We start from the raw sequence: 25,822 nt of genomic DNA on the forward strand, positions 1-25,822 counted from the left end.
GGTTTCACCATGTTGGCCAGGCTGGTCTCGAAGGCCTGACCTCGTGATCCACCTGCCTCGGCCTCCTAAAGTGTTGGGATTACAGGAGTGAGTCTGCGCCCGGTTGCCCAGCTAATTTTTTTTTTTTTTTTGTATTTTTAGTAGAGATGGGGTTTTGCCATGTTGGCCAGGCTGGTCTCGAACTCCTGACCTCAAGTGATACACCCACCTCGGCCTCCCAAAGTGCTAGGATTACAGACATGAGCCACCGCACCCGGCCTTGAGTGTTACTTTAAATCTAATATTGTTGTATTGGGGTAGAGGTAGAGAAACCATTGCCTGTAGTAACTTAGTAACAATGGGTCTATATTAGTAGAGTTCTGATCTGGGAAGAGGATATCAATTATTTACTTAATAGATAATCATTTACCACCTATTTTGTGTCAGATACAGTTCCAGGTCCTGGGAATTATAGAAGTCAAGAAAACAGAGTCAGGACCCTAAAGAAGCATACATTTTGGCAAGAGAGTGTGGCAATAATCATAATAAAAAAAGATATAATTTAATGTTAGGTAACAATAAATGCTATAAAGAAATAAAGCATAGCATGGAGATAAAGAATTTGCTGCAAGAGCTGTTTTAGGTGGGGCAGCCAGGGACGACTTCTGAAGAAGGGACACTTGAACCGTCATCACAGTCATCTAGATAGATCAGAGTCATCTAGATAGATCCTGTGCAACAGGGGAAGGCCTCCTCGTATTCCCTCTTAGCTCATGGAGGATCCTGATACAGGTGAAAAGTCTATGGAATCTTACTGGGGAAAGGACGGTAATTAGCACAGTGCTATGGCAATTTGTTTTGTATGTACTATCTTCAACTGCTGGGAACTTCCTTTCCATAGTCCATCTCTAGCCATCTCCAGTCCCAACAATCCTACAGTCTACATTTGCTGTTTGGTATATTCCCCAGATCACGTTTTCAGTCACTTTATTTTTTTTATGTATTTATTTATTTTTTGAGACAGAGTTTTTCTCTTGTTGCCTAGGCTGGAGTGCAATGGTACTCTCTCGGCTCACTGCAACCTCTGCCTTTGAGGTTCAAGTGATTCTCCTGCCTCAGCCTCCCAAGTAGCTGGGATTACAGGCGCCCGCCACCACGCCCGGCTAGTTTTTGTATTTTTAGTAGAGATGGGGTTTCATCATATTGGGCAGGCTGGTCTCGAACTCCTGACATCAGGTGATCTGCCTGCCTCTGCCTCCCAAAGTGCGGAGATTACAGGTGTGAGCCACCATGCCCGGCCATTTCAGTCACTTTAAAAGTTCTAAGAGGTATGGAGAGAGAGGGGCATTTTTGAACATGGTGCCGCACAGGTATAGAATGTGTCCTGGTGCTGTTCCCTGTCAGTCATGTGGCTCTGTAGGGAGACATTCTGGGAAATTCTTCCTGTGCTCCAGGTCCTAGCTTGGAGCCTCCCTCCATCTGAGAGGTTTGCAACATTTCCTGAACCTTAGAGAGTAAAGGGAAATGTGCTCCTATATCCAAAACTTCCAAATGTAAGTGTTTGCCAAGTGCTTTGCAATCTGCCTTTCCATAATTTCTCTCATTATCTCTGTGATGGGATTTATCATGCTGGTACTGCACTTTACTGAGTAAATGTAGGGACAGATGGAGGTGGCAGACTGGAGGAGAAGAGCAAGAGATGACATTGAGCCGGGAGCTCTTCATAGGAATGGTCCGTCTGTGGGCTTCCTGGGGGGTGAGGAGGGGGGACAAATATGTGATTGGCACATGATATTGCCATTCAGTAACACCTGTGGCACGAATAAGCTACCTAGGGTGAAGGTGAGCTGCTATTTCGAAGTTTTGAATAAATTATATTTTAAAGTAATGAAGAGATCCTGGCACTGAGGAGGTTGAAATCCTTTTGCATGGTAGATTTTCTGGATCTGAATTTTATAAGGATTTTTTTTTTAAATGGCATTGAAAGATTTTTAGTAGATGAAGAAAGCATGCGTAGTAAGGTAGCTGTTATATGGTGGGTCAGTACACTATCCCCTAGGGTTTGAATTGCTGTTAAGTTTTAGATGTTGTAACTGACTGCTGGTTGGTCTGTTCCTATTTTTTGTTGCTGTTGTTCATCCATCCAACCATGCGTCTCTGCATCCATCTATCCATCCATCCATCCATCCATCTCTCCACCCATCAATCCGTCCACTGATTTCTTTTTTTTTTTTTTTTTTTTGAGACAGAGTCTTGCTCTGTTGCCCAGGCTGGAGTGCAGTGGAGCGATCTCGGCTCACTGCAAGCTCCACCTCCCGGGTTCATGCCATTCTCCTGTCTCAGCCTCCCGAGTAGCTGGGACTACAGGTGCCTGCCACCATGCCCGGCTAATTTTTTTGTATTTTTAGTAGTGACAAGGTTTCACCGTGTTTGCCAGGATGGTCTCGATCTCCTGACCTTGTGATCCACCCTCCTCCGCCTCCTAAAGTGCTGGGATTATAGGCGTGAGCCACCACGCCTGGTGCCGTCCACTCATTTCTATTACTTACTAGTAGTGTGATTATTTTCTTCATCCCACTTGGACTCAGTTTTCTTTATCTACAGAATGGTGAGTTTTGTCTAGGTTATTGAAAGGGCCTGTTAATTCTAGAATCCTAAGATGCTTACCATTTGATTAGTTTGTGCAAGACAATTGGAAAGAATACAAACATGAATTGAACATAGGTTCTGCCTTCCAAAAGCACACAGTCTGGTAGGTGTGCTGATGTAGAAACATGGCAAAAATGTGAGTAGAGAATGACCAAGTACCAAACACAGCTGCGGTTCATGTGTGTGATGGGAATTTCAATAAATTCAAGACATTTGGCTGCAGATGTTAAGGAAGGCTTCTGACGGAAGGTGGCATATATGTTTGAGTAGAGCAAACTGACATTTACTAACGTCTTCAGTTGATTAGCATCCTCATTTCATTTAATGTTCACAGTAGTGGATGTTATTCACTTTACTATCCCCATTTAGCGGATGAAGAAACTGAAAACTGAGGCAGGAAAGGAGATTAAGTAACTGGCCCAAAGCCACCCAGCTGTATTGTGGCAGAGTTGTGATCAAGAGGATGTCCGTCAAGCCCCTTTCATCCTTTTGTCTTAAAAAATCGAGTCAGTAGAGAGATGGGGACTGCAGGATTCCTCCCTCCCCTCCCCTCCCCTCTTTGTTTTGAGACAGGGTCTTGCTCTGTCCCCCAGGCTGGAGTGCAGTGCCGCGATCTCAGCTCACTGTAACCTCCACCTCCTGAACTCAAGTGATCCTCCCACCTCAGCCTCCTGAGTACCAGGGATCACAGGTGTGCACCACCACGCCCAGCTAGTTTTTGTATTTTTTGTGGAGATGGAGTTTTGCCATGTTGTCCAGGCTGGTCTCGAACTCCTGAGCTCAAGCGATCCTCCTGCCTTGCCTCCCAAAGTGCTGGGATTACAGGCGTGAGCCATTGCACTTGGCCCTGGATATTTCAGGCGAAGAAGACCATCAGTGCCCTGGCACAACGAGGTGGAAGTGCCTTGTGTACCTGAGAAACAGCACGGACTTCAGTGGCGCTGGAGCACAGTGTCCCTTAATGGCAGCAGTAGAAACCCAGCCTGGGATGACAGCTTGGGATTCGAGGAGGCTTTTTATTGTCTGGCCACAGGGTCTGGTCTTTATTTGGCCCAAGTGGACATTTTATGCAGAGTGGAGACATGATCAGAGGAGTACATTTCAGGATGTTTATGACTCTAAGACCTTCTTATGATTCCAACATCCTTTCATGCTCCTAAGCTCTTCCATGTGATGCTGAGGAAACTCCCCTGCCCAGATGTCTCCTGCAGCCCGAGCCCTTGAGCATTTTCATCTCCAGGTTTCTGTGTTAAGGAACTCAGGGCCCCGGCTTCCCATCCTACCATTCTGAACATCAGCACCTTAAAAAGAACCCTGCTCAATTCTTGGGATTCTGAGAAAAAAAACTCCTTCACCTTCCCCTTTCTGCTCTTTTCTAGATTTTAACCTAATTTCTGCTATTTCAGAATGTTTTCTGTTCAATAAATGAATAATTAGATCTTCTTGGGCTTTGCCAGTGAAAAATATACCATAATATTTAGATTAAAAGAGTGTAATGACTACACTAGCAAAATACACCCCGGTTACATGATGAATTCTTCCTTTTCATTTTTATTTGTGGTATCCTGGGGTGGCCTACTGGAGAAAAAAATACTATTTGATTCTCCCTGGGTGGTCAGACAGGACTTGTAAAGACTCTTGTTTGTTTTGTGTTGAGGCTTCAAAGACACGCAGGCTTTTCTACATAAAGATGTTCTAAGAAAATAGGGATTTTTTTTGAAGTTGCTGTGTATAAAGGGAAATTCAGAGCAACCATCTTCCCTTACAACTACCAGCTAATGCGATTAGAGGGTCTCTTTTCACCAGGCATCTTTGTTGTTACCATCTCTCGTCATTACCACCGGTCTTACGGGGAGGTGTAGGCTTACAAAAACCACCTCCACCTGGCTTTATTTTTGGCACGATCACACAAACATGTACTTTAATTTTAAATATTATATGTATTGTCACATTTAGATTTTTTTTAAAAAAAACACTAAGAAATCTGAGTGGTGTGTGTGTGTGTGTGTGTGTGTGTGTGATTCAGGATGCACTGGAGGTGTGTGCTGCCACAACAAATTTCAGGCCACGTGTTCTGCAGATTCCAATTAGCAAGGCCCTCCTGCTGTGGTGTGGGAGAAAAGTTTGGAGTGGGGTTAGGGCTGGCTAAGTGTAGGAGGCTTTTTAATGCAGTCTTTGCAGAACTCCCTCATTAGCACCTCGAGGTCAGTGGGAAGTGGTATACAGAGCACAGTTGGCATTTTCTGCTGTGCATGGTGTGTGTCAGCCATGTTATTTACCCATGCTTATTTTCTCCATTTCATAAAATTAATTGTACTCAATGGGGGGATGGGTTGATAATGCTGAATTATTTTAAGCCTGGAGGGAGCTCAGCAGCTGTGTCCTAGATCAGACCACTGATCTATCTAATAGGTTGTCTTGCTACCTGATCCACTGGACAAATGTGTTTCGCCAATTAGACAAATCCCTATATGGAGAGAAAAATGACCTTGAGCCCCAGAGAGCCAGACAGTTGCTTCATGCAATGTCTTCACCTACTGAAGCTGCTTCATCGCCTTGGCCGAATAGGAATGTAGTATATTTCTAACCTCTAGACAATTAAATTTCTCCTTTAAAAAGTAGCCACTCTATGTGAAATAGTCAAATCTGTCCTGACTTGCCAAGACACTTGCTTTTGGAATCGGGTGCTTTTGGATGTAGCTTCTAAAAATGTTAAAGAAGAGCAAATCTTGGAAGCTTCCTTCTTGTGTCAAGGCATAACCTGCTGAGGTCCAGGCTGCAGTGACCCATGAACATGCCACTGCCCTCCAGCCTGGGTGACAGGGTGAGACCCTGTCTCAAAAATAAAGACATAACCCCTTGCTATAAAAAATATATATATGTGTGTGTGTGTGTTTAAGAGGAGAATCAGAGAAAGAAAGATAAATTTTTAAGTAAAAGGAAATATTATAAGCTAATTTTGTTGGGTATTCTTCTGGGCAATTATTTTATCATCAAATACATGTCCACAAAATGCCAGATTTCTTTAAAAGATAAGCCTGGGCACAGAAAACAAACTTGATGTATGATAGAATCTTGCACTTGTTTTTAAGTCTTGGAGTTAAAGTTTACTGTGGTTTTGGTGTGACTCTACCAGCAACAGGATGGCACTCAGTAGAGGGTCCGTGGTATAGTGGGAAAAACCTCCTGGGGGTCAACCAGGTCCAGATTTTGATCTGTGGCTCTGCTGCTGCTAGCTCTGTGACCTTAGGCAAGTTACTACACACACTCGGCCCCAGTCTCTTTGTAGTCGTCTGTTGCTATTGATACTAGCTTTACAAAATCGTTTCAAAGGTTAAATGAAGTAAACTATATAAAATAAATATCTAGGGCTGGGCACAGTGGCTCAAGCCTGTAATCCCAACACTTTGGGAGGCAGAGGTGGGTGGATCACCTGAGGTCGGGAGTTCGAGACCACCCTGACCAACATGGAGAAACCCCGTCTCTATTGAAAATACAAATTAGCCTGGCGTGGTGGCACATGCCTGTAATCCCAGCCACTCAGGAGGATGAGGCAGGAGAGTCGCCTGAACCTGGGAGGTGGAGGTTGCAGTGAGCTGAGATTGCGCCATTGTGCTCCAGCCTGGGCAACAAGAACGAAACTTCCATCTAAAAAATAAAATGAAATAAAATAAATAGAATCTAGCTTATAGATTTATGTTAGCTCATTTTCTTTTCTTCTCATTACATCCAAGGACTAGTAATTTTCCAAGGTTAGTAATGTTCCATTAATTTTGGGAGTCACTCTAGAGAATCCTATAAATTTTCCAGATACTGAAATCTGAGCCTAGAAAGGCTTAATGACTCTCTTGCAATGCCTTAGGAGTAGCAGAGTTGGTGCCCAAATCGTGCCTCACTGAATGCTTCCAGCGTTACTGCTGGTGTGAGGAGGACGTAGCATTCTGCACTGAGTCCCTGGCATGGCTCTAGAACAGTCAAGTGCAGTGACAGTCTTAAGCATAGAAAACACTCGACTTTCCAGATCTTCTTTGAGGAACCTTCAAAATACACAGAAATGTGTAGTGAAACCTTACCCTACTGTGTCCGCCGTCAGTTTACTTTTACAACTTTTGACTCAGTTTCCCTTTCTCTCCTAGTACCCTCAGGTGACTGCAGATGTGTTAACCAGCATGTTCGCGTAGGAGACTTTCTGGATGGGGAAGATTTCCAGGTAAAGGACCACCCTGATTCCCTTCGTGGCTATAGCCTGCTGCCTGCCCTTCCCTGGGCGGCCCCAGGCTTCCTGACAGCCACCGCTGCCTTCCTCCTTCTCCTTTTTTGCATTGATTGATTGATTGATTGATTCCTTATCTATGCTATTTTTCTATCTTTTTTGGTATTATTTTTAAGTATTCATATGTGTACACTGTTAATGATATAAAACACCCATGGAGTGGTAAGCCCTAACTTCAGGATAAAGCTTACACTCTGAGGAGGGGACTGGGACACTTGGCCAATGTCAGTTCTGTCTCCAATGTTTTGAACTTTTTTTCCCCAATAAGTATCTCTCTTAAAAAAAAGAAGTTCTTTTGTTTTCTTTTTTTTTTTTTTTGAGATGGAATTTTGCTTTTGTTGCCCAGGCTGGAGTGCAATGGTGGGATCTCGGCTCACCGCAACCTCTGTCTCCCGGGTTCAAGCAATTCTCCTGCCTCAGCCTCCCGAGTAGCTGGGATTACAGGCATGTACCACCACGCCTGGCTAATTTTGTATTTTTAGTAGAGACGGGGTTTCTTTCGTGTTGAGGCTGGTCTCGAACTCCTGAGCTCAGGTGATTTGCCAGCTTAGCCTCCCAAAGTGCTGGGATTATAGGCATGAGCCACCGTACTCGGCCTTTTTTTTTTTTTTTTAAAGACAGAGTCTTGCTCTGTTGCCCAGGCTGGAGTGCAGTGGTGCGAACTTAGCTCACTGCAACCTCAATCTCCCGCGTAGCTGGGATTATAGTTACACACCACCATGCCCTGCTAATTTTTGTATTTTTAGTAGAGTCAGGATTTCACCATGTTGGCCAGGCTGGTCTTGAACTCCTGTCCTCAGGTGACCTGGCAGCCTCAGCCTCCCAAAGTGCTTGGGATTACAGGTGTGAGCCACCATGCCAGGCCAGAACTCCTTATTTTTGTTTTAAATATAACTACAGTACCACTTTTGCACTTAAAACAGTAGTTAAGGCTGGGTGCGGTAGCTCACTGAAATCCCAGCACTTTAGGAGGCCAAAGTGGAAAGATCGCTTGAGCCCAGGGGTTTGAGAACCAGCCTGGGCAACACAGCGAGAACCCCATCTCTACAAATATATATATATATATATGGATATATTATAGATATCTATCTATATGTATAATATATCTATCTATATATAATTATCTATCTATCTATCTATCTATCTATCTATCTATCTATCTACCTATCTATCTATCTATCTATCTATCTATCTATAAAGATTTACATTTCTTTTGTAGCCAGGCATGGTGGCAAATGGCTGTAGTTCCAGCCGCTTGGTAGGCTGAGGCAGGATCACTTGAGCTCAGGAATTTGAGGCCGTAGTGAGTTGTGATTATGCCACTGCACTCTAGCCTGGACGACAGAGCAAGACCCTGTCTCAAAAAACAAAACAAAGAACAATAGCAACAACAACAACAAAATTACCAAGAGCTCCCCCCAGCCAAAACAAAAAACATCCTCAAACAGTAGTTAAGTCCTTCATATCAAATATCCAACTAGTGTTCAATATTCCAATTATAATTGGAATATAATTATATAGAGAGATTCTAACAAAAACAGATTTGTTTGGCATTTCAAATGTCCGAAGATGCCAGAAGTTTAATCTAGAGCAGTGGTTCTCAAAATTTGGTCCTAAGACCAGCAGCATCAGCATCACTTGCTAACTCGTAAGAGATGGAAATAATTAGACCCTACAGCTGACTGAATCAGTGGTTCTGGGAGTGTAGTGTTTTAACAAGCCTTCCAGGTGATTCCAATGCATAGTAGAGTTAAAGGAACACTGGTCTAAAGGAAACCAAAATTTTATGCTCTTTACACGCCCTATTTTGCATTTGTCTTTGTGTTTAACATCACAGCATATCCTGAGATCATGTGCTTACACACTTGGGTCACCAAGATGGGGTCCAGCTTTCTATTGCCTTCTGGGACCTGTGCCAAGCCACCTTCCATTTCTAGCTGTGGAGGGCAGCACACACAGACTGCTGCTGCATTAGGAAGTGTGTTGGAGAGCAGGGAATGGAAGTGGTGATCATGATTTTCTGGAGCAGTGAAATGAGAGATCTGGGTGTATTTGATAGGGAAATCAGCTTCTTTTTTAATAAGCATACTTATAAAGTTGTGGTCCTCAACTGCTGGCAGCACAGTCAAATCACTCAGGAGGGCTTTGAAAGATGCTGGTAGCCTGGCCTGACGCCAAGAAATTCTGGTTTCACTTGGGTTGTGGGTGGGGTTAGGGGGTCATCCCAGCAACAGCGAGACTTAAAGGTGCTTCAGGTGATTCTAATTACAGTCATGGTCCAAAACCACTGGCAAAGACTTGTGTTTGGTTTGGGATTTCAGTTGGGAAACTAAGTTTAAAATATCCTGCAAGAATGCACTCGGGGGTCTTACCCTTCAAACAAGTAAGTGCTTTGCAAACTCTGGTTCTTAAACCATGAGCGACCTGGTTTGGGGGAGTTTTTTTCTGCCATCTCTAGCTCTTTTTGTCTGTTGTTCTGAGCTTCTGCTGACTCTTTCTGCAGTGTTTCTGGCCCGTTTTTGTCTAGGTAAGGAGATTTGAATGTGGTTTGTCTACTCACCTGTAGGTGTCTTGGGCAGAATATGCATTTTTAAAAGCACACAAATGATACCCTCTTTCACCTTCATTTTCTTTCCTGTAAATGGCTATAGCTCCAGGAAATGAACTCGAGAGACTGATACTACATTTTGCAGTGCGAGGCTTTTTAATTTTTCTAAGACTATCAATGAGACCAGAGCCTTCCTTGCAGTCTCTGAAATTATGGAAAGGAAAGGTTGGGCTGTATTTGTTGGTTGAGTGTTGAAATAGTCCATGGAAAAAGGAAAGGGAAACAAGTCCTACTACTGATTTTCTTGGCAGGGTTTATCACCTTTCCGTCCCAAGTTTCTGGCAAGTGTGATTAGAAATTGACTTGCAGGATTTGCTCACACTGGCTTCCCAAGACAGTTTTTGCTTGCATGCTGCTGACTAGCAGTAGTTAATTTGCTATCTTTCACATGTGTTATCCAAAAATCACAGAACTCATTAGAAATGAACAGCATGGACCAGGCATGGTGGCTCATGCCTGTAATCCCAGCACTTTGGGTGGCGAGGAGGGTGGATCTTGAGGTCAGGAGTTCAAGACTAGCCTGGCCAAGATGGTGAATCCCTGTCTCTACTAAAAATACAAAAATTAGCCGGGTGTGGTGGCGGGCATCTGTAATCTCAGCTGCTTGGGAGGCTGAGGCAGAGAGTTGCTTTAACCCAAGAGGCGGAGGTTGCAGTGAGCCGAGATCACGCCACTGCACTCCAGCCTGGGCAACAGAGCGAGACTCTGTCTCAAAAAAAAAGAAAAATGAAATAAACAGTGTGAATTTGGCTGGTCATATTTGGAGGATTAGCCAGATGTAAATCTGAGTTGCACTTGGGAGGGTTCGTGGGCCTCAGTTAAAAATAAATAGAATCCCAGCCTTGAGTAGAAGCAGATTTTTTGTAAAAAGTGAAATATCTTACTGGAAAACAAATCTTATTTTTCCAATAGAAAATATGGGGAAGAAGTAAGCTTTTTTTGGTGCCAATGTTTATTTTATTTTGTGCCCTTCTTGCTGATGGCAGATGTGGCAGAAATAAATACCCAATTTCATTTTCCAAAATCGGAAAAATTTAACCAATTCAATAATTTATTGATTTTTAATTTATAGCAGAGGTTTTAAACCTGATTGGTTAAACTATTTAATGTGGCTCTTAGGAAAATAAACATACGTTTATGTATGTCCCAAACCATTTTGTGGAATAATCACCACACAATGGGTTATTGAAGTCGTGTGTTGGCCTTGAGGTTCTCTAATTCTTAGGACTTTTGAAAAGTGTTTCTCACTAAGAGAAATTGAAAAAGCTGTTTTTCATGTGATTGCAATATATGATTTGTGTGATTGGAAAATTCCTTTTATCTGTTGATACGCAGACTCCCTGTGGCAATACCAAATATTCATATGTCACCTGTTTCCTTTTTTTTTTTTTTTTTTGAGGCGTAGTCTTGCTCTGTCACCCAGGCTGGCACCATCTCGGCTCACTGTAACCTCTGCTTTCTGGGTTCAAGCGATTCTTCTGCCTCAGCCTCCCGAGTAGCTGGGACTACAGGCGCGAGCCACCATGCTTGGCTAATTTTTGTATTTTTAGTAGAGATGGGGTGCCACCATATTGGCCAGGCTGGTCTTGAGCTCCTAGACCTCGTGATCCACCCAGCCTCGGCCTCCCAAAGTGCTGGGATTACAGGCGTGAGCCACCATACCCGGCCATATGTCACCCGTTTCTAATCCCAACAAAACCTGTACTCAGAATGAATTCAAAACAAAACAAAACAAAACAAAAAACCCTTACCTTTGAAGAACCAAAAAAGGAATTCAAATTTTATTGAAACTTTTTGTGTTTATCCTTTTAGATCACACTAAATCAGATGAGTACACAAATGCCAAGGAATTGATTCTTGAAAGTAGAGACGATGTTTCATGCGGACACATGAGTTAAAGATGTGCTAGAACTTCCCATGAGCTGATTTTGATCATTCTTTGTTCTAGCATCCCCAAAGCTTAGCTTAACACTTAATTATGTATCATACTACCTTCTCTCTCTCTCTCTCTCTCTCTCTCTGTGTATGTATTATTTTCCACCAAAATGGCTATTTGTAACCTGCCATAGTAAAAGATCTGCTTATTCAAGACCAGGACAAGACTTTCCTTTATCTTGTCTTTCTGCCCATTGCACCATTCATTTTTCTCTTCTTCTTCAGCAGTGAGATGACATTTATGATGCATCGTCCTACCATTCTCGGGATAAAGATAATTTGCCTGGTTAGCTTTTCTTTAGTGATTCAAGAGAAATAGATGATCAGATCTGGCAGCAGACTGACTTTTCACGATTCATTGCTGAAGGCTTTATTCTATTTATTCTTTATTCTGTGAAGACCTCTGTTGCTGAAGGTATGAAGGATGTGGTGGTAATGGAAAATATTTTACTGATTGATTGATTTATTTTTAATTTTTTGAGACTTTATTTTTAATTTTTTGAGTCTCGCTCTGTTGTCCAAGTTGGAGTGCAGTGGCACGATCTCAGCTCACTGCAACCTCTACCTCCTGGGTTTCCTTGGTTTAAGCGATTCTCCTGCCTCAGGCACCTGAATAGCTGGGACTACAGGAGTCCACCACCATGCCTGGCTAATTTTGTATTTTTAGTAGACAGGGTTTCATCATATTAGCCAGGCTGGTCTTGAACTCCTGACCTTGTGATTCGCCCACCTCGGTCGGCCTCCCAAAGTGCTGGGATTACAGGTGTGAGCCACCGCACCTGGCACTGATCTTTATTGCTGAAGAGCTTTTCTCCCCTTGCAGGATCTTTGGTGTCAAGATACTATAAAATTCCAGTAAATATGACTGCAAGGAAGGGTAAAGAGAAAGAAAGAGGGACAAAATAAAGTACCAGAAGCAACTAGTCCTTTCCATATTCATGTCATGTCCATAAGATCCAAGAAACGGATATTGAAGTGGAAGAACCAGACTTTCTCTTCATTCCTATGATCTAATTAAATGCATTTTCACTTAAAAAAGGATAACAGTATTAGGTCTCAATGGGATTAACCTAACTGAAATTTATTTGGCTTTGCCTTGACAGTAAAGATTATGAAGGATCCACCTTTCATTTTGTGATGGTAGCTTCAGATCTGTAATTTTTGCTACATTCCATTCCTGTTGCTGTTCTACTTAAAATATCAGTTATCGGCTGGGCGCGGTGGCTCACGCCTGTAATCCCAGCACTTTGGAAGGCCGAAGCAGGTGGATCACCTGAGATCAGGAGTTCGAGACCAGCCTGGCCAAGATGGTGAAACCCCATCTCTACTAAAAATACAAAAATTAGCTGGGCGTGGTGGCAGGCACCTGTAATCTCATCTACTCGGGAGGCTGAGGCAGGAGAATTGCTTGAACCCGGGAGGCAGAGGTTGCAGGGAGCCGAGATCACACCATTGCACTCCAGCCTAGGGAACAAGAGCAAGACTTTGTCTCAAGAAAAAAAAGAAAAAAAAAAATCAGTTATCAAACAAAACTTGTGTTTTGTATGGCCGAGACTTAGAATAGACTAGAGTTTGAGTATTTTTCTTTTTAGGTTTTTGAGATGATTAACTCTTACTGTTTTTATACTGAAATGAAGTCTGTTTAGTTAAAATAAAGAGGAATCTTTCTTTTATTTTCTGTGTTTCTTGGCTTCTTTCTTTCTTTCTTTCTTTTTTTTCAGTGTCTTAGGGTTTCTCTTGCTTAGAATTATCTAGATGAACTGTTTCTGAGTTCAGCTTCAGACTAGAGTATTTTTTCCCTTTAACTTTTTGAGGTGATTATCTCTTACTCTGTTTTTATACTGACGTGAATCTCTGTAGTTAAAATAAAGAGGAATCTCTCTTTTATTTTCTGTGTTTCTTGGTTTCTTGTGTGTGTGTGGGTTGTTTTTTTTTTTTTTTTTTTTTGTCAGTTTCTTAGGGTTTCTCTTGCTTGAAATTGTCTTGATGAAATGTTTCTGAGTCCGACTTCATTGATAACTACGTACTCCTCCTTTTCCTTTGTATGTGTTACAGGATTTCAGTAATATATACTTTTTATTGTGGTGAAATATACATAATATAAAATTATCATTTAAGCCATTTTTAAATGTACACTTCAGTGGCATTAAATACACTCATAATGTTGTGTGCAATTGTTGCCACTATTATCTTTTGAAAGTTTTCATCTTCCCTCTCACTCGTAAGTGGGAGTTGATCAATGAGAACACATGGACACAGGGAGGGGAACATCACACTCCGGCGCCTGTTTGGTGGGCGGGGGTGGGGGGTAGGGGAGGGATAGCATTAGGATAAATATCTAATGTAGATGACGGGTTGATGGGTACAGCAAACCACCGTGGCACGTGTATTCCTATGTAACAAACCTACATGTTCTGCACATGTACCCCAGAACTTAAAGTATAAAAAAAAAAAATAAATTTTTCTTTCTCCCAACCTGAAACTTTGTGCCCATTAAACACTAACTCTTCATTCTTCCCTCCCCGTAGCCCCTGGCCACCACCATTCCACTTTCTGTGTATGAATTTGACTACTCTAGGTACCTCATGTAAGTGGAATCATGCAGTATTTTTCCTTTTGTGACCGATTTTTTTCACTTAGCATAATGTCTTCAAAATTCATCCATGTTTCGGCATGTGTCAGAATTTCCTCACTTTGTAAGGCTGAAGAATACGCCATGGTATGGATATATCACGTTTTGTTTATTCATTCATCTGTCAATGGACCGTTGGGTTCTTCCACCTTTTGGCCATTGTGAATACTGCTATGAACATGGGTATGTAAATATCTATTCAAGTCCCCATGAAAACTGTCTTTGTGATTAATTATTATTATTTTTTGAGACAGAGTTTTGCTCTTGTTGCCCAGGCTGGAGTGCAAGGGCACAGTCTCGGCTCACTGCAACCTCTGCCTCCTGGGTTCAAGTGATTCTCCTGGCTCAGCCTCCCAAGTAGCTGGGATTACAGGTGTGTGCCACCACACCTGGCTAATTTTGTATATTTTGTAATAGATACGAGGTTTCACCATGTTGGTCAGACTGGTCTCGAACTCCTGACCTCAAGTGATCCACCTGCCTCGGCCTCCCAAAGTGCTGAGATTACAGGTGTGAGCCACTGTGCTCAGCTGTCTTTGTGATTAATTAAAACACCCTGATGCTGATTTAGATACGGATTTAGCAACTTTAAATATTACGATATTAATAATAGCCATTAATTAATAATAAAGCTTTTTATGTAGAGTGATTGGAATGAGTTTGTCAGGTATGAGTTATAAAGGCCTCCAGAAGCATATAGGGAAGGTAAACATATGGCAATGAGAACCCTTTTATAAACACACCTGGCTGGATACCATGACCTGCTTAAGATCTGTGTTTTGGAATCGTCATTGAAAAGAAATGTAGCTGGGCATGATGGCTCATGCCTGTAATCCCAGCACTTTGGGAGGCCGAGGCGGACAGATCACTTGAGGCCAGGAATTCAGGACCAGCCTGACCAACATGGTAAAACCCCGTCTTTACTAAAAATACAAAAATTAGCTGGATGTGGTGGCGGGCACCTGTAATCCCAGCTACTCAGGAGGCTGAGGCAGGAGAATCACTTAAACCTGGGAAGCGGAGGTTGCAGTGAGCTGAGATCACGCCACTGCACTTCAGCCTGGGCAAGAGAGTGAGACTCTGTCTAAAAAAAAAAAGAAAAAGAAAAGTTGCTGCATGGCAGCCTGACATCTGGGAAAGTTAAACTATAAAATGACTTGCAAAATTAACATCCTCTGGTTAACCAAAATCCTCAAAGCAGAGGGCAATCCGATGTTTGGGATGTGAGTCCCATTCTCTAGAGGGTCAGGCTTACCGCTCGGAAAGCAGATTAATACTGCTAGCACACACCACCTAAAGATACGCTTCCCATCCTTACATTGTTGATGTTTTCAATGTTTCATCTATCTGTTGTATTCTTTCAAATTCCTTAAGCTTAACCATAGACAAGCTCCTTCTTGGAGTTAACACTATTTATCAAGTATATACCGTATGACCAAGCTATATATTACTGCTGGCTGATGTTTCTTCATACTTGGCCCATGTTAGGCACTGCCCTAAGCCCTTTACATGTGTTGTTAGTTATTTAATTATTCCAACATCTCCATGTGTTTGATACCAGCAAAACTTCATTTTACAAATGATGAAAACGAGACACAGAGAAGTTATCTTGTTCAAGGACACAGGAATTGGCAAAGCCAGAACTTGACTCCAGGAGTCTGACTTTAGACCATGTATCTTTTTCTTTTCTTGTTTTATTTTTCTTAGAGACAGGGTCTCGCTCTGTTGCCCAGTCTGGAGTACAGAGCAATCTTGGCTCATTGTAGCCTCAAACTTCTGGGCTCAAAACTTCCTCTTGCCTCAGCCTCCTGAGTAGGTGTGTGCCACTACACCTAGCTAATTTTTGTTTAAATAATTTTTTTGTAGACATGGGGTCTTGCTATGTTGTCCAGGCTGGCCTTGAACTCCTGACCTTGAGGAGTCATCCTGCCTTGGCCTCCCACAGTACTGGAATTATAGGCACAAGCCACCACACACGGCCCCCATGTACCTTTGACTTCTATGCCATGCTGACCTGCATTTTACTGTTGATCAAACTGGTGAAACTTATGAAAACGCTCTCTAGAGGATGAATTCTTTTTTTTCTTTTCTTTTCCTTTCTTTCTTTCTTTTTCTTTCTTTTCTTTCTTTCTCTCTTTCCTTCCTTCCTTCCTTCTTTTTCTTTCCTTCCTTCCTTCCTTCCTCTTCTTCTTCTTCTTTTTTTTTTTTTTTTTTTTTTTGAGACAGACTCTCACTCTGTCACCCAGGCTGGAGAGCAGTGGCATGATGTTGGCCCACTGCAAACTTTGCCTCCTGGGTTCAAGTGATTCTTCTGCCTCAGCCTCCTGAGTAGCGAGATTACAGCTGTGTGTCAACACACCTGGCTAATTTTTTGTGTATTTTTAGTAGAGACGGGGTTTCACCATTTTGGCCAGGCTGATCTCGAACTCCTAACCTCAAATGATCTGCCTGCCTTGGCCTCCTAAAGTGCCGGGATAACAGGCATGAGCCACCGTGCCTGGCCTCTAGAGGACAACTCTTTTTAAGGTAAATAACAGAACTTTTAAAGTCAGGAGGTCTCTGTGTCTGTCTAGGAACCCATGCTGTATTAAGTGGTGACAAAGTAGTTTGGAAGTTTAGCACCAAAGGACTAAGGTTTCTTGGGAACACAGTGCACTTTATTCCACCTTTTAAGGTAAACATACTTCAAAGAAAAGGACATTTTAAAAAACCTTGCTGAAGAGTTTTTAAGGAATGTAATATATTTTTTAAAAAGGTATTATCACTTCTTTATTAATTCATATTTGGCAAAGAACTTTCTAGAAGTATTAGGAATCAGCCTCACTCAGAAATTTGATGTTAAAGGTTTGTAAAGAATATCTACTTATGCCCATTCATAATTAATAGAGATTCTTCTTTTTCTTTTAAGGTTAAAAATTTTTTCTTTTTAGTTATTTCAGCTTTATTCAGGTTGAATACAGGTGTTCCAGCCAAATAAAGTAAGGTAAGAGGGGTGAGAGGGTTTCAGGCAGAGAAAAAAACATGTAAAAGGACACGAAGTTGTAGCATGGTCTGGCCAGCAAACTTTAAATAGGAGGGGAGTCCATTATAATGGAAGGAGCAGGGGCTTAGGAAAAGGTTTAAAAAATTAATTATTCTTGAGTCTTGGTTTTACCCTCTGTGAAAGGAGATAATTGTTGCTCTTTTGAGGACTAGAAATAATTTTTTGTTTGTTTGTTTGTTTTGAGACAAGGTCTCACTCTGGTCACCCAGGTTGGAGTGCAGTGGCGCGATCACAGCTCACTACAGCCTCAAACTCCCAGGCTGACAGAATCCTCTCCCCTCAGCTTCCCAAGTAACGAGGACTACAGGCATATGCCACCATGCTCAGCTAATTCTTAAAATTTTTTTGTAGAGATGGTGTCTTGGCTATGTTACTCCCGCCTTATGCAGTCCTCTCACTTCGGCTTCCCACAGTATTGGGATTATATCAGTACAGGTGTGAGCCACTGTGCCTGGCCACAAATCATGTATTTAAATTGTTCAGTGATGGACCTGACACCCAGGTTTCCACATTGATATTATCATTATGTTGTTATCAGTTTTTTTCTTTTTGTCTTTTCATTTGTTTTTCTGAAAAATATTACATTACATGGTTCAAAACCCAAAAAGTGTAACATTCTCTCTTTCGTCTTTGTGCCTCATCTGTTAAGTCCCTTCTTCCTGGTCCCTGCAGGTAACCACTGTCCTGTTTCTAATGTAGCCTGCATTGTCCCCTGATGCTCTGTGGGAATATGAGTATCTCTTCTGTATTTCCTGCTTTTACACAAAAGGTAGCATATTATACACATGCTTCAACATCTTCCTTTTGGTTTTCACTTAAGTATACATTTTAGAAATCTTTCCATGTCACTTTATAAGAGGCTTCCTCTTATAAGCCATATATATTATTTTTTTTTGGACAGAGTCTCGCCTGTTGCCCAGGCTGGAGTGCAGTGGCGCGATCTCGGCTCACTGCAACATCCGCCTTCCAGGTTCAAGTGATTCTCCTACCTCAGCCTCCTAAGTAGGTGGGATTACAGGTGCTGCCACTGCGCCCACCTAATTTATTTTTATATTTTAAGATTCAGGTGGCCAGGCACGGTGGCTCACGCTGTAATCCCAGCACTTTGGGAGGCCGAGGTGGGCGGATCGCCTGAGGTCAGGAGTTTAAGATCAGCCTGGCCAAGGTGGTGAAATCCCGTCTCTACCAAAATAAAATAAAATAAAATAATTAGCCAGGCATGGTGGCTGACACTTGTAATCCCAGCTACTTGGTAGGCAGAGGCAGGAGAATTTCTTGAACCTGGGAGGCTGGGGTTGCAGTGAACTGAGATCGTGTCATTGCACTTCAGCCTGGGAGACAAGAGCAAAACTTGGTCTCAAAAAAAAAAAAAAAGAAAAAAAAAAAAAGACTCATGGGTAATTGCAGTATAGTCCAGAGAGTTCCCATGTGCCTTCACTAAGCATCCGCTAATGTAATACCTTACATAACCTTAGTACATAGTCAAAACTAGGAAGTTGACATTGGCATAATGCCATTAACTCAGGTAAGAGACCTTATTTAGATTTAACTGATTTTTACATGCGTTCTTTTTTTGGAAGGGGGTGTACGTTTTTCTACAAAATTCTGTTATCCTTGTAGATTCAAGTAGCCATCACTATAATTGGGATACAGGAACTGTTCCAGCATAGAAAACCCAGCCAAATATCTTACCTTCCTAGGTGCAAGAATCCTATTTCCAACTTTTAAAATTCCCTAGGGGCCTGAGTACTTAATGGGTGCTTAATAACGACTAGTTGAAACACTAAGTAAAAAACAAAATAGAACTCACAGCTGAAAAACAGATGAATCAAGATAATTTAGAAAATAATAAAAAAGTTAAGACTACTTTCTTAATATGAGCTATTCAGGGTGACTAAGTGATGATTTATAATTTCTCTTCATGGAGTCAGAACACTTAAAAGTGCTAATGATCTGAAATAAAGCTTCTCTAAAACATAACTTTATTTTTCAAAGCAATTCTACTATTTATAATATTATGTTGGTATGATGAAGTTTGTTATCCCTAGTTGACAGAATAGGACACTGAGACTAAGAGAGGAAAGCAAGGTCGGGCACGGTGGCTCACACCTGTAATCCCAGTACTTTGGGAGGCTGAGGTGGGCGGATCACCTGAGGTCAGGAGTTCGAGACCAGCCTGGCCAACATGGTGAAATCCCCATCTCTATTAAAAAATAAAACAAAACAACAATAAAAAAAGTACAAAAATTAAATTAACCGGGCACGGTGGCAGGTGCCTATAATTCCAGCTACTTAGGAGGGTGACGCAGGAGAATCGCTTGAACCCAAGAGGTGGAGGTTGCAGTGAGCCGAGGTCGCACCACTGCACTCCAGCCTGGGTGACAGAGTGAGACTCTGTCTAAAATAAATAATAATAATAAAATAATAAAAAGTAATAAAGAGAAGAAAGAAAGCTAACAGTGAGTACCAAAGATGGCTATTTCAGTAGGTTCTTCTAACAGCCGTATGAGGTGGACGTCGTTATTTCCATTTCAAAGAAGAGAATGTGGACTCTCTGAGGTCCAGTAACTTGCCTGTGGTCAGTTTATGTCAGAGACAAGATTCCAAATCCCGCATTCTCACCCTCACTCCACAATGAATGTTTTCCTCAAGAATAAAAGTCAAATAATTCAGGCCAGGCATAGTGGCTTATGTCTGTAATCTCAGCACTTCAGAAGGCTGAGGCAGGAGGATTGCTTGAGCCCAGGTATTCAAGACCAGCCTGGGCAATAGAGTGAGATCTTGTCTCCACAAAAAATAAGACAAGTTAGTGGAGTGTGGTGGCACATGCCTGTAGTCCCAGCTACTCCGGACACAGGAGGATTGATTGAGCCTGGGAGGTAGAGGCCGCAGTGAGCGGTGATCACACGCCACTGCACTTCAGCCCGGGTGACAGAGAGAGGCCCTGTCTTCAAAAATAAAGACAGAGTCTTTAAATAAGTAAGTTACATAAGAATTCAGGTTGCTTGTCTCTGCCCCCTGTTTTTAAAAAAGTGTCGGTGGTAGTGGTATCTTAGTACATTACCTTCTTATAAAGGATAACGTACTGTAATAGTTAATATAAGTGGTTGAGGGCTTTGAAGTTAGCCAGACTTCTCTCCAAGTACCAGCTCAGCCACCCTCTAGCTTTGTGGACTCTGGATGTGTTGCTTTATTTATTGAAGCCTCGTGGACTCATCTATAAAATAGACAACCTGGTTGTTCTCCATCAGGTTGAGGGAATTCAATGGAATGAAACCTGGAAAGCACTTCGCAGAGTGCCTGGTACATACCAGTCATTCAATAAACAGCAGCTGTTAGTGTATATGAATCTATGGACTTCCCACTTCTGAGATCAAAATATAAGCAGATAAATACTTAGATTGTGTTATGTGCAAAGCCACATACTATTGTTGGAATTAATGGAGGGACACAGTGATTTATTTTTTTTGGACTTAAAAATACTTGTCAAAATTTAGAATGCCATCTTTTCTATAAATTTTTTAAATTCATCAGTTAAGTTACTATATTTTCAAATTGAAAGGGTGCCACTTTTTGTTTTTTTCAAAGTTCCTGATTTTGGGTTTAAATGAGTGGATTTTCCAAAAATGAAGGATTTGAATTAGATCTTACTGAGGTGCTGGCAACCCCATCTCTATTTTATTTACCTGGACATATTCATTACCTGAGAAATGGTCAGGTGGAGAGGCAGCTGATATGGATTTGTGTGTGTGTGGTGGGAGTGGGGGTGCTTGCTGCATACAGCTTTCGTTAATATTAAAAGATAACTGCGTACACTCAACAGGCATTGCGATTACAGTCACATTCTCCTGTCATCCAGGGAATGGCGCTCGGCTCTGCCTAGCACGATGTTTGTTTGTTCAGGGCGAGACTAATGGTTGAGGTATTTGTGAGAAGCATTTGTATCACAGTGACAGACTGCAGGGCGCTCTTTCCTGTGTTACAGATTGCTAGGAAATTGGATAGGACCTCCCATGCCTTCCCTCAACACAAGCCTGTGACATACATGAGAATAGCGGTGGGGGTGGGGTGGAGAGCCAGGGACCCTGTGGAAGTGAGCCGCATATCCCATACGGCCCGGAACATCCAGCCTGCACGTAGCAATATAGAGCATCCTTGGCACTGCATGGAAAATGGACTGATACTCTCTTGAGGGCCTCTTGGAAATCTCAAAGTAAGTGAAGAAAGAGGAAGAAAGATAGCTTTGCTTGACAGTTCTCATCAGAAGCCTAAATGATATAGTGTCATGCTGAAAGTTGGAGGCTGGATTGGTGAGGTTGGAGTCAGATGGGGGTAGGATAGTGGTTCTCAACTCTAGATGAAAATCATAACCTCCTGGAGGCCCATTGAAGGGTGTTGTCTTTAACCTCCTAGGTGATTCTCCTATACATCTGGGATTAAGAGCCACTGAGATCCACACCCTGATGATAAAGCAAAGCAAAACACCAATGAGGGCAAATAAAAATCCGGAAACAACCCACAATGGATGAATAGGTCCCGTATTTCCTAATGAGGCCACTGGCCTTCCCAGTTGGCTGAAATTTCTCTCTTCACATTCTGAAAATGGATCCACTGGGCAAATATCCTGTTGATAGCTAAGTCCACCCAACTGCATTTTCTAGTGTGTGGGATATGGCTACTCTGCTTGCTCCAGAGTGAGAAGCAGGAAGTTCCCTTTGGAATCATTATTTAAAGGCTCCCTGGGACCTCAGGCTTTAAACAGAAATATATGGTGCATTCTAAGGGGTATTGTGTTTAACTATTAATAATTGTTCCTTTCATATGAGAGATATTACTGTGTAGGGTGGACAAAAATCCTCTGAGAAAACCATGTGTTTCATATTTACCATGAATAAGTCTTTCCCTCTCAAAAATCATAATTTGGGAATCATTCTTTTCCTGTGAACACTGGAAAGTTTTTTTTTTCCTCTCTTTTTCTTCTGTTCTTTTAATAGGAACTGTAATAAAAGTTCCCATTGGGGAAAGCTTTCATTTTGACGTGATGCAGTCAGTGGCTGTCTCTCTAGGAAGGCCCTGGAAAATGCATTGCTGCATTTTTCTCTGTTGCACGTGTCTTTTCCCCCCTTAGCTTCCTGTCCAAGCACGATGTCACCCACATGTCATCCGTACATCCCAGGTCCCTTTGCAAATGGAAACTACGGAAGAAACAAAAATTGGTTGGGTGCATAAAATCTATTTCAGGAACATCCTAAAGGGTGTATCTTAGAAGCACTAAATTCCAAAGGATTTGCTGACATTTATTGTTCTGCTTCAAATTATTAAATGTCTTTCTGATCACATGATGCCATGTTTTGCATAGTGTGACATATCTGTCCTCTTTTAAATGCATAGGAATCTACAACAATCTCATTTTACTGGTGGGTTTGCTGAAGCTTTATCACAAGACAGTCAGAATGATTGATGAGTGTTCTTCAGGTATGGAAATGCTGCCAACCTGTTTTGTATTTTGTCTTACTAAGAGTTTTGCTCCTTAATTTTCTATTTCAGTTATTTCAGTTACGAATAATCCCTTTTCATGCTAGTAGACATAATCACATTATAAGGGATTTAAAATTTGTAATTTCCCAGTAGTATTTCTTACAGCGTAAGCATTTTTGGTTCATGTACGATTCTTCTCCTTTTATTTTTTAACATGAGGAGATATCATAGGCCAATGTTAAGATTTCCTAATTTTAATGTTAAGAGCTACGCACATATTCTGGGAAAGTAGAGAAGTTAAAGAGTGACCAGACTTTATCTGAAATGGTAGGAATAGGAGACACGCTGTTCCATGATGTACCTTGACACGGTTTTTAAAAAGCAACATTTGAATTATGCCTGAGAATCTAATGAGTTTGGTTAAAAGGAGATCTAGTAAGCCAATATTCATTTCTGCCTCTCCCCCTAGATTCCTCCAATCATGTTTGTTTCTGCATCTTTTTTTTTTTTTTGAGATGGAGTCTCGCCGTGTCACCCAGGCTGCAGTTCAGTGGTACGAACTCGGCTCACTGCAAGCTCCGCCTCCTGGGTTCATGCCATTCTCCTGCCTCAGCCTCCCGAGTAGCTGGGACTACAGGCACCTGCCACCATGCCCGGCTACTTTTTTTGTGTTTTAGTAGAGACGGGGTTTCACCGTGTTAGCCAGGATGGTCTCGATCTCCTGACCTCGTGATCCACCTGCCTTGGTCTCCCAAAGTGCTGGGATTACAGGCGTGAGCCACCACGCCTGGCCCTGTTTCTGTGTCTTCTTAAATTTAGAGACAGTTAGCTCTGTGTGTGTGTGTGTGTGTGTGTGTGTGTGTGTGTGTGTGTGTGTGCGTGATGGAGTCTCACTAGGTTGCCCAGGCTGGAGTGCAGTGCCTATTCACAGGTGTGATTATGGCACTCTACAACCTTGACCTTCTGGCCTCAAGTGATCTTTCCTCCTCAGCCTCCTGAGTAGCTGGGATTACCAGTGTGTGCTACCATGCTCAGCAGTTTTTAAATTTTTTTTTGGTAGCTATTTTTTTTTTTTTTGAGACAGAGTCTTACTGTGTTGCCCAGGCTGGAGTGCAGTGGCATGATCTTGGCTCACTGTAACCTCCCAGGTTTAAATGATTCTCCTGTCTCAGCCTCCCAAGTAGCTGGGACTATAGGTGCCTGCCACCATGCCTGGCTAATTTTTTCTTTTTTTGTATTTTTAGTAGAGATGGGGTTTCGCTATGTTGGCCAGGCTGGTCTTGAACTTCTGACCTCAGGTGATCCGCCTGCCTCGGCCTCCCAAAGTGCTGGGATTACAGGCATGAGCCACTGCGCCTGGCCTTGGTAGCCATTCTTGTAAAGCACTACATATCTGTCTCTGACTGAACAGGCTCAGAGATGTAGATAAGTTGGCCTCATAGAAACCTATTTTCAAGTTCTTCATGTCAGAAGCCCAAGGGAGTAGAGGACAGCGATATATCTGGAAAGTGAAAACATGTAGCTGTATTTTTTTGGCCAACATAAAACTACATTTGAATATAGTAAATTCTCAGATAACTGTGAGCCATGGCCAACCAAAGGCACAGCATATACAAGGAGCATGTGCCAGGTAGACCTTGAATGATCACGTTTAACTTTGTATCTCTAGAACTTGTGTTTCATTTTTTTTGAGACAGAGTTTTGCTCTTGTCACCCAGGCTGGAGTACAGTGGTACAACCTCGGCTCACTGTAATGTCCACTTCCCAGGTTCGAGTGATTCTCCTGCCTCAGCCTCCCAAGTAGCTAGAATTACAGGCATGTGCCACCACACCTGGCTAATTTTTTTTTTATTTTTAGTAAAGACAGAGTTTCACCATGTTGGCCAGGTTGGTCTCGAACTCCTAACCTCAGTTGATCCACCTGCCTCAGACTCCCAAAGTGCTGGAATTACAGGCGTAAGCCACTGTGCCCAGCCCCTCCCATAGTATTTTGAGTGGAACATTGCTCATAGAAGAAGTCATATCCTTTTTGGAGTTAGGATGTACATTTCATTCGGTCCTTCCACATACTTAAAAGGTTCTCCGCGTGCTGGTAGAATATGTGGTATTGCTCAGTTGATGAATTATATGATTGTGGCAGTTTGAATATATAGATATTATAGATGTTGTAAATAGTTTTGTTGTCAGATAGGCAGAGTGAGCTAACTATTTTAAACTAGCAAGAATATTAACTTTAACAGGAGGTTTCTGATTGGTGGCTAAGGCTGTTACAGCTATGTCAGTAATTTTTAGAAAAGATAAGCTGAAAGTATTACTCGTTTATATTTATAAATCTAATCCTATGCATAAGCAATGTTGAGCATTGCAAGCATTAATCCCGTGGTACTTGGTGTATAAAGGCCATGTGGAGCTAGACCTGGAAACACACTGTGTACTCATGTCCTATTGAATCTGTGGGTATTTTTCCGCCTTTGGGAGTTCATTTTTCCTGGTGGTTCTGGGGGCTCACTGAGATGTAAGAGTTTTAGATTCTGGTTTCTTCGCCGAAAGACAGCAGAGTTCAAATTAGGCTCATGGACATTCTTGCCTAGTTGCCAATAATTCCTTACACAGTAATGATGGAGGTGAAAGAACACCGAGCAAGCCAAGGGCAGGGAGGGGAAGAGAGGAATCTGGAAGAATTCAGATGGGCTTTCAAGGCAATTAATGTCGATACATTTCCTGTTTCCCACAAGTCGGTTAAGTTCTAGCATCAAACCTAAAAATAATTGGTTTTCTTCCTGGAATGGACCATTTGGCTGACAAGCCTTACCTCAGCTATTAAATCCCACTGCCTAAGCCTTAGATTGAGAATTTAAAGTCCATATCGATGGGCGCTTCCAACTCTTATTTGATTCTTGCCTGCTCTAACACTCCTTTTATGCTTAAATAGCCCTGGAAATGGGGAAGGAAAAGTCAGAAGGAAGAAAATCAGATTTCCAACTTAGATTTCCCTGATTCAGAATTAGGAATTGATTTAATGGGATCTTACCTTCTTTTCTCTTAATTTGAAGAGAAACAGGGTTGTGTATGGGAGTTGTAAACAAAAAAGAACAGTGGAACCTACATTGTAGCAAGGATATGTGACACCTATTTGAGACTAGATGTGTTTTAGAAGTACAATTTTGGCTGTGCATGGTGGCTCACACCCGTAATCACAACACTTTGGGAGACTGACGTGGGCGA

The 25,822-nt window shown here is 42.1% G+C and overlaps 1 protein-coding gene across 22 annotated transcripts in view; it reads left to right on the forward strand.

The window, feature by feature from the left end:
* Window positions 1-25,822, forward strand: part of LOC126953309 (uncharacterized) — a 598,727-nt gene that overhangs the window by 111,343 nt on the left and 461,562 nt on the right. For all 22 annotated transcript variants that reach the window (XR_007725197.1, XR_007725194.1, XR_007725196.1 and 19 more), the window contains one exon: window positions 6,765-6,838. The gene's annotated coding sequence lies outside the window, so the exon portion shown is untranslated. The remainder of the gene's footprint in view (window positions 1-6,764; window positions 6,839-25,822) is intronic.

This window comes from Macaca thibetana, chromosome 4 (genome assembly GCF_024542745.1).
Source record: "Macaca thibetana thibetana isolate TM-01 chromosome 4, ASM2454274v1, whole genome shotgun sequence".
NCBI lineage: Eukaryota > Metazoa > Chordata > Mammalia > Primates > Cercopithecidae > Macaca > Macaca thibetana.